This window comes from Peromyscus leucopus, chromosome 12, assembly GCF_004664715.2.
Source record: "Peromyscus leucopus breed LL Stock chromosome 12, UCI_PerLeu_2.1, whole genome shotgun sequence".
NCBI classification, from domain to species: Eukaryota; Metazoa; Chordata; class Mammalia; order Rodentia; family Cricetidae; genus Peromyscus; species Peromyscus leucopus.
Window position 1 is genome coordinate 77,132,022 of NC_051073.1, and position 14,201 is coordinate 77,146,222.

The 14,201-nt window shown below is 45.5% G+C and overlaps 1 protein-coding gene across 9 annotated transcripts in view; it reads left to right on the forward strand.

The window, feature by feature from the left end:
• Abcc5 (ATP binding cassette subfamily C member 5) overlaps positions 1 to 14,201 on the forward strand; it is a 97,236-nt gene that overhangs the window by 3,026 nt on the left and 80,009 nt on the right. The gene's annotated exons all lie outside the window — the stretch shown is intronic.

Below are 14,201 nucleotides of genomic sequence, written 5' to 3' on the forward strand. Positions count from 1 at the left end.
TAGCATGCCTGAGGCCCTGGGTTCGGTCCTCAGCACCGTAAGAAAGGGCTGGTTCAGTTAACGGAATGAGAAGTTTGTCTCGTGCCACTCATCTGTCTGTTTCTTCCCGTGTGTGTGTGTGTGTGTGTGTGTGAGAGAGAGAGAGAGAGAGAGAGAGACAGACAGACAGACAGACAGACAGACAGGGTCACACATTACTGAAAGAAGGAAGATACACATAGGTTGGTGTAGGGAGGGTAAAGCCGAGGACAGTGGGAATATGAGCCATCCCGCTGCTTTCGTGGGCTTCGGTTTGTTTCTCTTCCTGTTTTTGTGTTTTGTGCTTAAAATAGGATTGTTTTGGCCAGGCATGGCGTCGAATGCCTTCAATCCCAGCACTCGGAGGTAGAGCATGAGGCTCTCAGAAGTTTGAGACTAGCCTGGTCTACATGGCAAGTTTCAGGCCAGCAGGGGCTACAGAGAGAGAGATCCTGTGTCCTAGTTAGGGTGACTCTTGCTGGGATGAAACACCATGACCAAAGCAGGTTGGGGAGGAAACTGTGTTTTCTGGAGTTGCAGAAGCCAGGAGAGCGGAAGGTGTCTAGGTTTAGGAAGATTAGGTTTCTGTTCAGGCCTTTGCCGGGTGAACACTTGGGGCTGTGGCCTTTGGAGCTGACACTGGTGTCTCATTAGCCTGAAATGGTTTGGCTCTTCTGTGGATGAAGACTGTTGCTTACTCATCTGTGTTTTCTTGCTGATGGGTCTTCTCTGTCCCTACTGTGGTATTGAATGCCTTATCATTCAGTACCTAGTGTTTCTGGAGACCATTTTTTTTTTTTTTTTTTTTTTTTTTTTTTTTGGTTTTTCGAGACAGGGTTTCTCTGTGTAGTTTGGTGCTTGTCCTGAATCTTGCTCTGTAGCCCAGGCTGGCCTCGAACTCATAGAGATCTGCCTGGCTCTGCCTCCCGAGTGCTGGGTTTAAAAGTGTGTGCCACCGCCGCCCGGCTCTTGATGCTAGCTTTATAACTGTGTCCTTATTATCTACAGCAGTGGTTCTCAGCCTTCCTAATGCTGCGACCCTGTGATACAGTTCCTCATGTGGTAGTGACCCCAACCATATAATTGTGTTTTTGGAGGTAGAGGTTTGCCCAAGGGCTCCAGGTCCACACATTGAGGATTGATCAAGGTCTTGTGTTAACAAAACATTTATGGAATGTATGTCTAGAACTTGTCAGGACATTGATAGTCTAGTAGTTAAATGTGGAAAAGTTTTAAGGGTTCATTGGAGCAGAGCTTTGAGAGATGATGGGGGTTAGGCAATAGAGAGAAAGGTCTGGAGGTGTAGGAAAAGGGCCTGGCACGTTGGACGGACTGTGAGTGACCTGCCTGTGTCATTGTCCCTTAGGTATAGTGAGGTAGTACACATGATACTTAGGAGTGGTCCCCGGTATGGGCAGTGCTCAATACAGAGTCTGCCCTTAGATTAGTTGTCTGTAGTATGGGATGTAAAGTAAAGGCGTGTGGTGGGGACATTTCTGCATCCATACTAAGAAGTCTTTTCTTATGGGCATAAGGAAACCATTGTAAATTAATGAGATTTTAAAAGTCACTAATTTTGAGATAACTGAATTTATGTGCAATTATAAAAAGTAATAATGAATACCACTACAGGATTGGTAATGACTGTTGCCAGTGTTCAAACCTGCGTTTTGTGGCGTCTAGCTGCCGTATGAGACAAGAAGCAGGAACCTGGTTTTGGCTCTGTTTAGAATTGGTTATTAAATATTCTCAGGTTTAAGGTGGAAACTCGAGCCGTTGGGCGCCATTTGTTGCTGGAGGGCTTCTCTCCAGGTTCCCCAAGCCCCGCAGTCCCACAATCCACTTATAAAATAATCACTCAGACGCTTATATCACTTATAAACTGTATGGCCGTGGCAGGCTTCTTGCTAACTGCTCTTTTATCTTAAATTAACCCATTTCTATAAATCTATACCTTGCCACGTGGCTGGTGGCTTACCGGCATCTTTACATGCTGCTTGTCCTGGCGGTGGCTGCAGTCTCTCTCCTCCCTCTTCCTGTTTCCCCAATTCTCCTCTCTCTTTGTCCCGCCTATACTTCCTGCCTGGTCACTGGCCATCAGTGTTTTATTTATATAGAGTGATATCCACAGCAAATGACCCCGTCCACTGATTATATGAAAAGTTCAGCAGTTTGGGTTGGAGAGATGAGATGTCAATCCTGTTGTGATACTGGACTATAGTTATGCAAGATGTTAGTGCCTGGGGAGCCCAAAAACGCATGTCAAGGATTTTATGGTGTTGTTTTTCTGTAATTGCATGTAAATAAATGAATAAAGTAGAGAGGATAGAGGTCAAGACCCGAAGTTGACCTCTGGCTTTTGTACCCTCAGGTATAGGTAAGTTCAACCGCGTGCACACACGCATGTGCGCATGCAGGCGCGCGCGCGCGCGCGCACACACACAAAACGTTGCTGTCCTCTCTCCCAGCATGGTGTATCACTGTATAGAAGCAGTCATCCTGTTTTCCCCATGTGTTTTTGATTTTTTGAGACAGGGTTTCTCTATGTAGCTTTGGTCCCTTTCCTGGAACTCACTCTATAGCCTAGGTTCGCGTAGAACTCACAGAGATCCACCTGCCTCTGCCTCTCGAGTGCTGGGATTAAAGACGTGCGCCACCACCGCCCGGCCTTTCCCAGCCTTTCCTTGTGTTCTTACCCATATTGGGGGGGGGTTGTTTTCATGGTGGCCAGTCTGATAGGCGCTTCTGATACCTCATTGTGGTTTTCATTTGCATTTCCCTAATGGCTACTGGCCTTGAACTAAAACAGAGATTTTAAAGCCTCATTTTGTTTTGACTCTAGCACTGAGGATTGACCATAGTTTTCTTGTATGCCAGGCTGTTTCTTCAGCCTCCACTTGCTCTGTCGTTCAGGCAGACTTTGAACTTACCTCCCAGGGGTCTGGCCAGTGCCACCAGGCCTTACTGTCTTATCTGTCCACCTGACTGCATCCAACTTTTGATCTTCTTGCCTTAGCCTCCTGAAGAATGGAATTAGAGGTGTGTGTGACACCACCTTGCTCTGACAATTCACTTTTATTCTCCTTTTTGTTTTTTGAGAGAGGGTCTCATGTAGCCAAGGCCAGCCTTGAACTCACACTATAGCTGAGGCTGGTCATTAAACTCCTGATACTCCTGCCTCTGTTTCCTTAGTGCTAGGAGTTCAGGCGTGTGGCCAACACACCCAACTGAAAAGAGATTTGGGCAGTGTGCATTTTCTGGCTACAACGTCATGTGCATCAGGGCTGTGTCGGTCTTTAGAGAGCAGTTCTGGGTAAGAGCTCTTAGATGCTGGTCTGTCTGCACTCATCAGAAACGAGAAACAGTCTCTGCACAGCAAAAGACAGGTGGATTTTGTTTTCTTAATTTGAAAAGAAGCATTATTGGCCACTGCTGACTTTCCATCTCCAGTTAATGTGTAATCATCCCACAGTGCTAAGCATGTGTCAGAAGCAAAAGGACCTGAAAGGTCCTTTCTTTTTTTTTTTTTTTTTTTTTTTTTTGCTTACAAACTGTATGGCCGTGGCAGGCTTCTTGCTAACTGTTCTTATTGCTTAAATTAGTCCATTTCTATAAATCTATTCCTTGCCATGTGGCTGGTGGCTTACCGGCGTCTTCACATGTTGCTGGTCATGGCGGAGGCTGCAGTGTCTCTCTCGAAAGGTCCTTTCTAATATACGTTTGCACAGTTCTTGGTATTGTGTGGGATCAGATTTTTTTTTTTTTTTTATTTCCGAGACAGGGTTTCTCTGTGTAGCTTTGCGCCTTTCCTGGGACTCACTTGGTAGCCCAGGCTGGCCTCGAACTCACAGAGATCCGCCTGCCTCTGCCTCCCAAGTGCTGGGATTAAAGGCGTGCGCCACCACCGCCCGGCCAGATTTTTTTTTTAATAGTCTGGGAAAATTATGTTAATTAGTTACATTTAAATATCTATAGTTTATTACAAATGCTTGGAGATAATAAGGGTAGAAATACCACATCTGTGCCCTTTAGAACTGCAGAGGTAGTCCTGTTTGTCCCCCACAACCTGAGGTTTAACAGACATCCTCTACTGTCAAGTACCAGTAGTGTCTGCTGTGACTGTTAGCCCCTTGAGTCTAGAATGAGTGTTGTGGGCATTGTTTGAGCTTAGCCGTAGACTTCTCTCTGGACCAATGCTTGAACGTTGTCACCAGGCTGAAGCTCGGTTCTTCCAGCATAACCTTTTATTTTTTATTTTATTTGCCTTGTGTTCATATATGTATGTGGAGAGTAGTGTGAGTAAGTCCAGGAGCTCTTAAGAGTTTTGGTTTTGGTGGTGTTGGTGTTTGGCCTGTCACACTGCACACTTTAGGCAAGCACTCTACACCTCCTTCGTCCCGACTTTTAAATTTTTTTTATTTTATGATGTGATGTTTTATTTAGCAAGCTTGGTGATTTGAATGAGAACGGCCCCCATAGGCTCATATGTTTAATACTTGGTCTCCAGTTGGTGGAACTGTTTGGGAAGGATTGGAAGGTATGGCCTTGTTGGAGGAGGTGTGCCCCTAGGGTGAGCCAGTTAGGGCTTTCTCATTCTGCCTGTGGTTGTTGTCTCAAGCTGTAAGCTCTCAGCAACTGCTCCAGCACCTTGCAGTCTGCTGCCATGGAGACAGAAGAGTTAGTTCTAAGAAGCCGCACCCAGGTCCTGGATATCATTGCACATTTGACCTGAGCGAGATGAAGCTTTGCTGAACTTTGGTTGTGTGGTGGCTTTTCTTGTGGTCACAGATTAAAGTTCTGTTGACTTGCCAGGCAGTGGTGGTGCACGCCTTTAATCCCAGCACTCGGGAGGCAGAGCCAGGCGGATCTCTGTGAGTTCGAGCCCAGCCTGGTCTACAGAGGGAGATTCAGGACAGGCACCAAAACGACACAGAGAAACCCTGTCTCGAAAAACCAATAAATAAATAAATAAATAAATAAATAAATAAATAAATAAATAAATAAATAAATAAATAAAGTTCTGTTGACTTGTTTTTCACAAGCTCGTTGAACTTGGAAAGATAAGAATGGAAAATAACCACAAGTCAGCTAGCGTCTGTATGCCATTATGATTGCACTGTCTTTTCTCATTGGTGGAACTGTCCGCCAAGCCAGAGTAGTCTACATTATCTAGGAAGGTAACAAAGTCAGGATTCTGAAAATCCAGGGCTCTTCATTTAGCACCAAGGCAGATCTTCTCATTGGCTATAGTTTTCATAGTTAGCTGTTCAGGGTAATTTTGGTGAGTTCAAGTTGTATTTTAGGGACTGAGGATAGAAATCTAATTTCTTACAGAAATTATTCTGACATATTATTAGGAAAGAAGTAGGGGCTCATTGTAGACGTGTGAAGTGTGTAAGATTTTATATATATATATATATCCTCTCTACCCAGATACAATTGAAAAAGTTCATATATTACAGTTGTAGAGAATTTGATCCTGAAAGCTTTTACAGATGAAAGGCATGTGATGTTGTTTCTGCTTTTGTGTTCTCAGAGTAGAGGACACTGCCTGTGAGTTAGCTCAGTTTAGGAAGGACAGCAGGATACATGTCTCTGTGTTCTTTTTCTCTGGGTTGGTCCTCAGGAACTTAGTGCACTTTCTAGAGTGTAAGAACCCGCCCCTACCCTCTTTCCTCCCGGTAAAATCTGTAAGGCTCAGGGCTTGCTGGGAATGAATGACACAGTACCTGGCCTCTGCATCAGAGACCACTGTCAGTGCTGGCCCCAGCCTCCCCAGGGCAGATGGCCACAGGGCTGCTGCTGCTGCTGCTGCTGCTGCTGCTGCTGCTGCTGCTGGTGAGGGCGGCTGCTGCTGCTGCTGCTGCTGGTGAGGGCTGCTGCTGCTGCTGGTGAGGGCTGCTTGGGAGTTGGTTGTATCTACAGCCACACTGATTCACTGATTCCCACAGGAAAAGAAAGCTGTTGGAAGGAGCTTGCTGTAGTTTTTGTTGTTTCTTTTCTCTTTTTTTAAGAACAGAGTCTCACTATGTAAACCTAAATGGCCTGGAACTTGCTCTGTAGGCCAGACTGCCCTCGACCTCGGGGGCTTGTGCCTGTGCCTCCAGAGTGCTGGGAGTGAAAGGTGTGCGCCACCACACTGGCATAGTTTCCGTTTTGAAAGTAGTTTTAAGCACCAGTGTCTACTAAGGTAACTTGGAAATTACAACTGGCCAGTGGACTTTTTCAATAAAGTCTTGGTTCTGTGTTAGGTAGCTTCTGCTGATGCAGCCTTCCGTTTGATCACAAATGAACAGGTCAGTTGTAAGATAAATGGTGTCTGGAAGTCTCTGCAGTGTCTGATGCTGTGGTTTTAAACACAGTGGTGTGCAGTTCTTTTGGTCCACTGAAGTCCACTGATAGTAGAATTGGCCTTGTCTGACCCTTCCTTCCTCCCTTTTGAAAGATGGAGTTAGCTACTTAGCTGTTACCAGGCTTTCATTATTCAAGACTCTTTTTTGGCTGGGCATGGGCCTCTGATCCTCACACTTGGAAGGTTGAGGTAGAAGGATAATCCCAAATTTGAGGCCAGCCTGCGCTGTGTAGTGAAAACATACTTCAAACACCGATTGTTTTCTGCATTTGTCATTCAAAGAATCAACTTGATCTTGGCAGAAATGATAGAAAAACCCGATTGCCTAAAGCAAGACTGATTTACAGATGTGTGTACTTTACAAGGTACACAGTGTAAAGACCAGACTTCTTCCTGTGGGTGTGGCTCACCAGGATTTATCAGCAGACCTGAGGAGGGTGGTGTGGTCTTCTCCATGTTGTATTTCTGGAGTTGGATGACTCAGACCAGAGCTGTCAGCTTCTCTGACTTTAGTTTCACCTGCCTACTGTTTTGGCCCAGTGTGTGGGTCCTTTGAAGGAGCCGGGAACAGTCAGCCAAAGCCAACAGTATTGACCATGGTATGTAACCTTGGCCTTAAGATATGTTTGTTTCTGGAGCAAATATTGCAAAAGGGTTTGTATGCTCTTCTGTGTCAGAGAAATACTTATATTTGGTTTTGATAAGTAGGTAGGCAATCTGGATGCCGATAAAAAGCTGAAGTCATGTGACCATTAAGAAGTCCATGACCTGGTGGCTGGGGCAATAGTTATTTGGGTAAAGTGCTTGCCTTGCAAGTGTCTCAGAACCCATGTGAAAAGTCAGGTGCATCAACAGCAAGGGAGACAGGTTGGGGAATCCCTGGAGCTGATTGTTAAATCCCAGATCCCAGTAAGAGACCCTATCTCAAAAAATAAAATAATGGGTCCTGAGGTACCTGGGATTGACCCCTGGCTTCTATATGAAGGAAGTTCTTTTTTAGTGTTTCTGCTGTTTTCCAAAGCCCAAAACTGAAAACTTGAGGGAGTTTTCATCAAGACCAACATTTACAAGTTTTAGTATCTCAGTCAGTAGTTTTCAAGTCAGCTACATATTAAAGTCACTTGCGTGTTAAAGTAATAGGGCCCTATTCTAGATACAGCAACCAGTCTCTGCAGCATGCGGGTGCTGGTGGAGTTTTAAAGTTTCCAGGTGTAGCCGCACTGGGAACCCCCAAACCTCATGGAGTAAATAAGGGCAGTTCTCCACCCTTATGTTATCATAAGGATTATCAACCTGTAGGTTGTGACCCCTTTCACAGGGGTCGCATATCAGATATTATGTTATCATGAGCATTACCGTTCATAACAGGAGCAAAATTACAGTTGTGAAGTAGCAACGGAAATAATTTTGTGGTTGGCTGGGGGTCACCGCAGCACGAGGAACTGTGTTAAAGTGCTGCGGCCTTAGGAAGGTTGAGAGCGACGGCCTTAAGCATTGAGCCCCAAGTGGTTCCTCATCCTGTGATTCATTTTCAGTTTAATCATTTGACACTTAATCTTGGCATTAATGAAGTTAAACTCAGACCTCCTAGTGTGATAGGAACTTCGAATGAATTGCTTTGAATCAAGCTTATGCAGCAACTTAAGTTCTTCCTCGTTATGGGGTAATACTTGGTAACAGCCTGCAGAAAAATACCTATTTTACCACGTGGATCCCATGCTTCATCCTTGGACTTCACGTATTTGCCCTTACTTATGTCTTGCACTGATAGGGGAGCATGGGGGTGTGAGCTGACTTGGTTTCGTTTGCCCAGTGTGGCGTGCTTGTCAGGGAAGTATTAGATTGTTCAAGGGGGGACCGATTTCTGGTCATTGCAGGGCAAGCACATTGTTCCTCTGTCGGAAAATTGGCAGCCTAAAGTGAGATGGGCAGCCCAGATAAGCTGTGGCTGTGCACGTGGTTGCATGTGATAGGCGCATGGATTATTACAAACATAAGACGGCATTGATGCCCACAAGGGGGAGACGTCTTTTGTGCCAGCAGCTCTGCGTGCTGTGGATCGACTGCTTCTTGTTCTTTTCCAGTTAGTCACAGGAGTGCAGCTCTCTGACCTTTGGCGATATTTTGGCAGAATCCAGACTGTGACTCTTGTCCCTTTTTAGCACGACAGTGTCTCTACTCCCTCATCACCGTCACCTCAGTAGAAGGATGTTCAGTGTGTGCAAGTTGTAGAGCAGAAACAACCAGCAGCAGCCTCTCCTGGTCCAGTCTTATGCACCTCCATGACGGAGTAGCACCTTGTACCCTCTGGAGAAGTCACTGCTACATTGCCTGTCCATGCCGTTGGGCATCTGGACACTGAGAACCAGGAAGAACCTTAAAAAGTTACTTTAGAAGCTGAAGATGTGTTCAGTTGCTAGATTGCTTATGTATGTGTGAAGTCCCGAGTTCTGTTCTCAGCACTGCATAAACCCAGGCGTGGTGGTCATGCTTTCAATCCTAGCACAGGAGGCAGATACAGGAGGATCAGAGGTTCAAGGTCATACCTGGCTACATATAGTCAAGGCCATCCTTGGATACCTGAGACCCCATTTAAAAAAAATTATGCTGGGTGGTGGAGCACATACCTTTAATCCCAGCACTTGGGAGGCAGAGGCAGGTGGATCTCTGTGAGTTTGAGGCCAGCCTGGTCTACAGAGTGAGTTCTAGGAAAGGCACCAAAGCTACACAGAGAAACCCTGTCATGAAAAACAAACACAAAACAAGATGAAACAAAAAAATTAGTTCTGAGAAGGGTTTAAAGCATCGTTGTAGATGTAACAGTATTATTAAATAAGAAACTCAGAGCCAAATGCAGAGTTAAAAGCCCAAGAGGTCAGAGCAGTAGCTAAGACCTGATACTAAAAACCCTTTCTTACCCTTCACTGCCATCCTTTCCCTCAGAAAGAGACCTACTTCCTGTGTATCTGTCTTTTTATTGACTTTCCGTTCTGCCTTCTCATTGGTTGTAAACCTAACCATGTGATTGCCTCATCACTGCCTGTCTATACAGACCTCCAGGTCTCTGTGGTTGGTATTGAGATTAAAGGCGTGTGTCTCCATGCTGGCTGTATCCTGAACACACAGAAATCTGCCTGTCATGTGATCGGGATTAAAGGTGTGCGCCACCACCGCCTGGCTTCTGCAATGGCTTGCTATTAGCTCTGACCCCCAGGCAACTTTATTTATTAACATACAAATAAAATCACATTTCAGTACAAATAAAATATCACCATACATCGTGACACCTTCCCTTTGATCAGTGTGTGCTATGGACTTGGCTAGCTGTGTAGCAATCCACAATTACCTTAGTGCTGCTAGGAGTGTGGCCTGAGGAGTTTTTACTGTGGGGCTGCCCTGTGCAGCATAGGATGCCCATCAACTTCCCTGGGCCTCTTGTCCAGTACAGCTAGCAGCACCCTTTACTGGTGACAGCCACCTATGTCTCCAAATATCCTCTGGCAAAACAAAACAAAAACCAACAAAACAAAACAACAACAACAATCAAAACCAAACCCCCACCACAAAACACCCTCACTTGAGAACCGTTTTATTGCCCAGTGTAGTAGCCACTCGTCACTTGTGGCCTTTGAGCATTGGAAACATTTCCAGTCTAAGCTGAGCTATGCCCTGTGAATAAAATATCAAACTGAACCACAAAACAGGAATACCTCATTAAAAAAATTCCTGATAATTTTTATAGTGATCCTATATTAAAAAGATGATACTGTTCATGTTGTAGTAAGTAAAACGTATTAAAATGTTACCTTTATTTTAAAGATGGTGAGAATTTTGAATTGCATGGGCGTTTGTACATTGCGGCTTGGGTTGCGTCTGACGGCGCCGAGCCTCAGTGACTGATGATGTGCTGCAAACTTAGCTGTTATTCTTGCATCACGTCCTTTAAACTGTTGGGTTAAGTGATTTTTTTTTTCCTGGCTGGGTGTGGTGGTAGCATATGCCTTTAATCCCAGCATGCAGGAGGCAGAGGCAGGGGGATTTCTGTGAGTTCAGGGCCAGCCTGGTCTACAGAGTGAGTTCCAGGATAGCCAGGGCTACACAGAGAAACTCTGTTTGGGCAGGGTGGGCTTGCGGGTGGTGGTGGTTTCCTCTGGAAATGTTTCTCTATACAGTTAAATTGTGGAGACCTCCAGAAGATGCTAACTGTTTTCAATATTCTTCCAAAGGCAGAGAACACTTACTTGTTCTCACAGTGTGTTCTTGTTTATATCCCCCCCTTTCTGGTATTGGATCTCTTTCCCTTTATGAAGGCAGGTAGTAGTATCTTACAGTTTGATTTAATGTTTCTTGATGTGACAGTGTGTCTGTTTCTTCTCTCTTCTATCCCTGAGTCCTAGGATGCTGCTTGTAGATAGTAGGCCTCATTAGCCTCCTGAATGAGTAGATTAGAAAGTACTGATTTAGATATTATATTAGTTATCTACTTCTCTCTCTAACTTTATACTTAGTGCTTCCTTCCTTTAGTGCTAATTTTAATTTAATAAGATTTTCTTTTTATATCTAAGCCCATCCATCTTACCTTTGATAAGTTTTTGACTTTTGGTGTTAAGTGGAAGCTATTCCCATCCAGCGTAAGCTGCTACTTAATTTTCTCCCATTTATCTAATCATTTAAATGTAAGTTTTTGTGCTCAATTCCAAATGGATTAATGTTCTGTGTGAAACCTTTTAATTCATCCTCACTTGAGTGTTGAGTGTCCCTGCAGTACTCTGACTCACACTTCACTACCCTGCCATGTTGTTTATGCTTTCATAGAGTAGGCACATTGCTTGGATTAGTAAGTCTTTTCTCTTGCTTCATTTCTGTTTCAGTCCATTCAACCTTAGACTGTAGAGAATTCACCACAGCTAAAGAGTCTTCTTCTGTAGTAACTGTAGGTACATGTCTAAATCGTTAGTTATGAAGTTGACAGATGTGTGTAGTGGAGAGCTGTTCTGTCTATGACCTTGAAGCACTGCCCCTAGAGGGTGGGTAGCAGGTAACTGCTTCACCTGCCTACGACCTTGAAGTTCATGCCCCTGTTGTGTGGTCTCTTGGTAATCCTTAAGACTTGAGATGCTCCGGGTGGTGGTGGCAGCAGCGGCAGTGGCAGCACACGTCTTTAATCCCAGCACTCGGGAGGCAGAGCCAGGCAGATCTCTGTGAGTTCAAGGCCAGCCTGGTCTACAAAGCGGGCTCCAGGTCAGGCACTAAAACAACATAGAGAAACCCTGTCTCAACTCCTCCCTCCCCCCAAAAAAGACTTGAGATGCACGTGGGCATCACTCTCTTTGCTCCCTCGTGGAAATTGGAAGCGGGACTGATCCAGGTGGCCAGAACAGCATTCCAGAACCTGTGTTAATTCTGCTCTGTACAGTGAGTTTTTCCCCTTAATAAATTCTTTTGCCCATTAGATGGGCTCTGTGGATTTCTCTTTACAGGTGTGTGAATGTTAGGGCTCCACTCCTTAGTCTGGCAGTCCTACTGATGGAGTGTATCCTATGTAATCAAGAAAGAGAAAAATGAATAATTGTTTATTACACTGTCTTCTTGGCTTGGGCTTCTATTGCTATGATTTAAAAAGACCACCATGACCAAAATCAGCTTGGGGAGGAAAGGATTTATTTTACTTTGCCACTTGTAGTTGATCATCCAGGGAAGTCAAGGCAGGATGCAGAGGCCGTGACAGAGTGCTGCTGACAGGCTTGCTCAGCCTGCTTTCTTCGACCATCGAGGACCACCAGCCCAGGGGTGGCACCACCTGCTGTGGGCTGTGTCTACCACATCAGTCATCAGTCAAGAAAATGTTCCACAGGCTTACTCACAGGGCAGTCCGGTGGAGGCATTTTCTCATTTGAAATGACTTCCAGAATGATTCTAGTCTGTGTCAAGTTGACATAAAAGCTAGCCAGCACAACCGTTGATCATAAGCAACACATTAAGAGGCTCTAAGCAGGTCTTGTTAGTAAACGTGAGTTTTGCAACTCTGTGGATTTAGTGTCCCTGGTTTCGGCACCAAAAATGTAGGTAAACTGCACATTTTACAACTCTGTGGATTTAATGTCCCTGGTTTCCGCACCAAGAATGTAAGTAAATTGGTTGCAAAACATGAGTGGCAACACCTCTGGGGAAAGGTGTCCTGACTACCTAGGGAGTCGGGCAACACCTTGAGCTGCTTAGGACAGCTGTGACAGCTGGAACTGCAGAGAAGCATTTCAGCCCTGGAGGGCGATGTATCCCGGACACCTCAAGCTGCTCAGAACAACAGCTCTGCCCTGAAGGTGTCCCGGACACCTGGAGCTGTGTAGCACAGCTCTGATGGCGAGCTGCAAGGAGACAGTTCAGCCATGGAGGGCGAGGTATCCTGGACACCTTGAGCTGCTCAGAACAACAGCTCTACCCTGAAGGTGTCCTGGACACCTTATTAGCTCTCTCTCTCTCTGTATCTCTCTCCCCCCCCCCAGAAGATCTCAGCAAAGATCTTCTGTTCAGCTTCTCCTTGCTTTGCTGTTTCAGCTCTCCTTATTTTGTCCACTGGGGGACGTCTCAGCAAGGATCTTCTCTACACTAGTGAATGAAGATCTTCACACCCAAAAAACTTTTGAGAAAGAGATTTATTTGGGAAGGAGGAGTCCAGGAGAGTAGCCGCCTCTACCAGGGTGGAGAGAACAGCCCTTTTTTCTAACTGACTAGGCAGGGTGGTTTACACAGGAAGTCTTGGGGATAGAGTCAACCCCGGGCCCAGGGTTCTACTATCCTGCTCTGTGATTGGTTGTTTTCACAAGTCAGTTGGCCAGGGGCAGAGATAGCTCTGATCTGACTGAGCCAAACTGTGTTTCTTTCTACTCTGATCTGAGCCATCTTTCCATAGTTCTGGGCTCCAGAGTCAGGGTGGGTTTCTTTAGCTGGCCCCCTTTCCCTCTGTTCCCCCTTTTTTTGTTTAGTAATAAGCAGCTGGGGGTAGGAAAGGGTAATAAGCAGCTGAGGTTTGAAAAGGGTAATAAGCAGCTGGGGGTTGGAAAGGGGGTGAAGTTATTGTTAGACTGCTTCCTGCTGAATTAGGGCGTCGAGGTTCTTAGGACAATCTTGATCTTCTTCCTCAGGATGTAACCAGGTTCTACAGATCTCTGGCTTTGTCAATAGGGGCTGGTAATGCTGTAATATTAACTGGTTCAGAGTTTGGTTAGATATATTTTGGATCTGTTGTTGAAGAAATCTAACCAAGAAGTTTATGGGGCAGGATGCAATTAGTAGGGCTAGGAAAAGAAAGAAAAGAGGGGATAAGGAAGGTAGCATGCAGAGATTCACAACCAAGCCCCAGGTGGAACTCTAGGAGTCCAATCAGTGAGAGAGAGGAGGGATTATATGAGCAAGAGATATGGAGACCATGATTGGAAAAAGCACAGGGACATATAGCCAAACTAGTAGAAACACATGAACTGTGAATGAATAGCTGAGGAGCCCCCATGGAACTGGATCAGGCCCTCTGGATAAGTGACACAGTTGATTAGCTTGGACTGTTTAGGAGGCCCCCAGGCAGTGGAACTGGGACCTGTCCTTGGTGCATGAGCTGGCTTTTTGGAACCTAGGGCCTATGCTAAGACACTTTGCTCAGCCTTGGTGTAGGGAGGAGGAGACTGGACCTGCCTCAACTGAATCCACCAGGCTGGGCTGACTCCCCAGGGGAGACCTTGCCTTGGAGGAGGTGGATTCAGGGGGAAAGTTGAGGTGTGGGAGGAGGGAGGACAGGGAAATCCGTGGCTGACATGTAAAATTAAATTAATTATAAAAT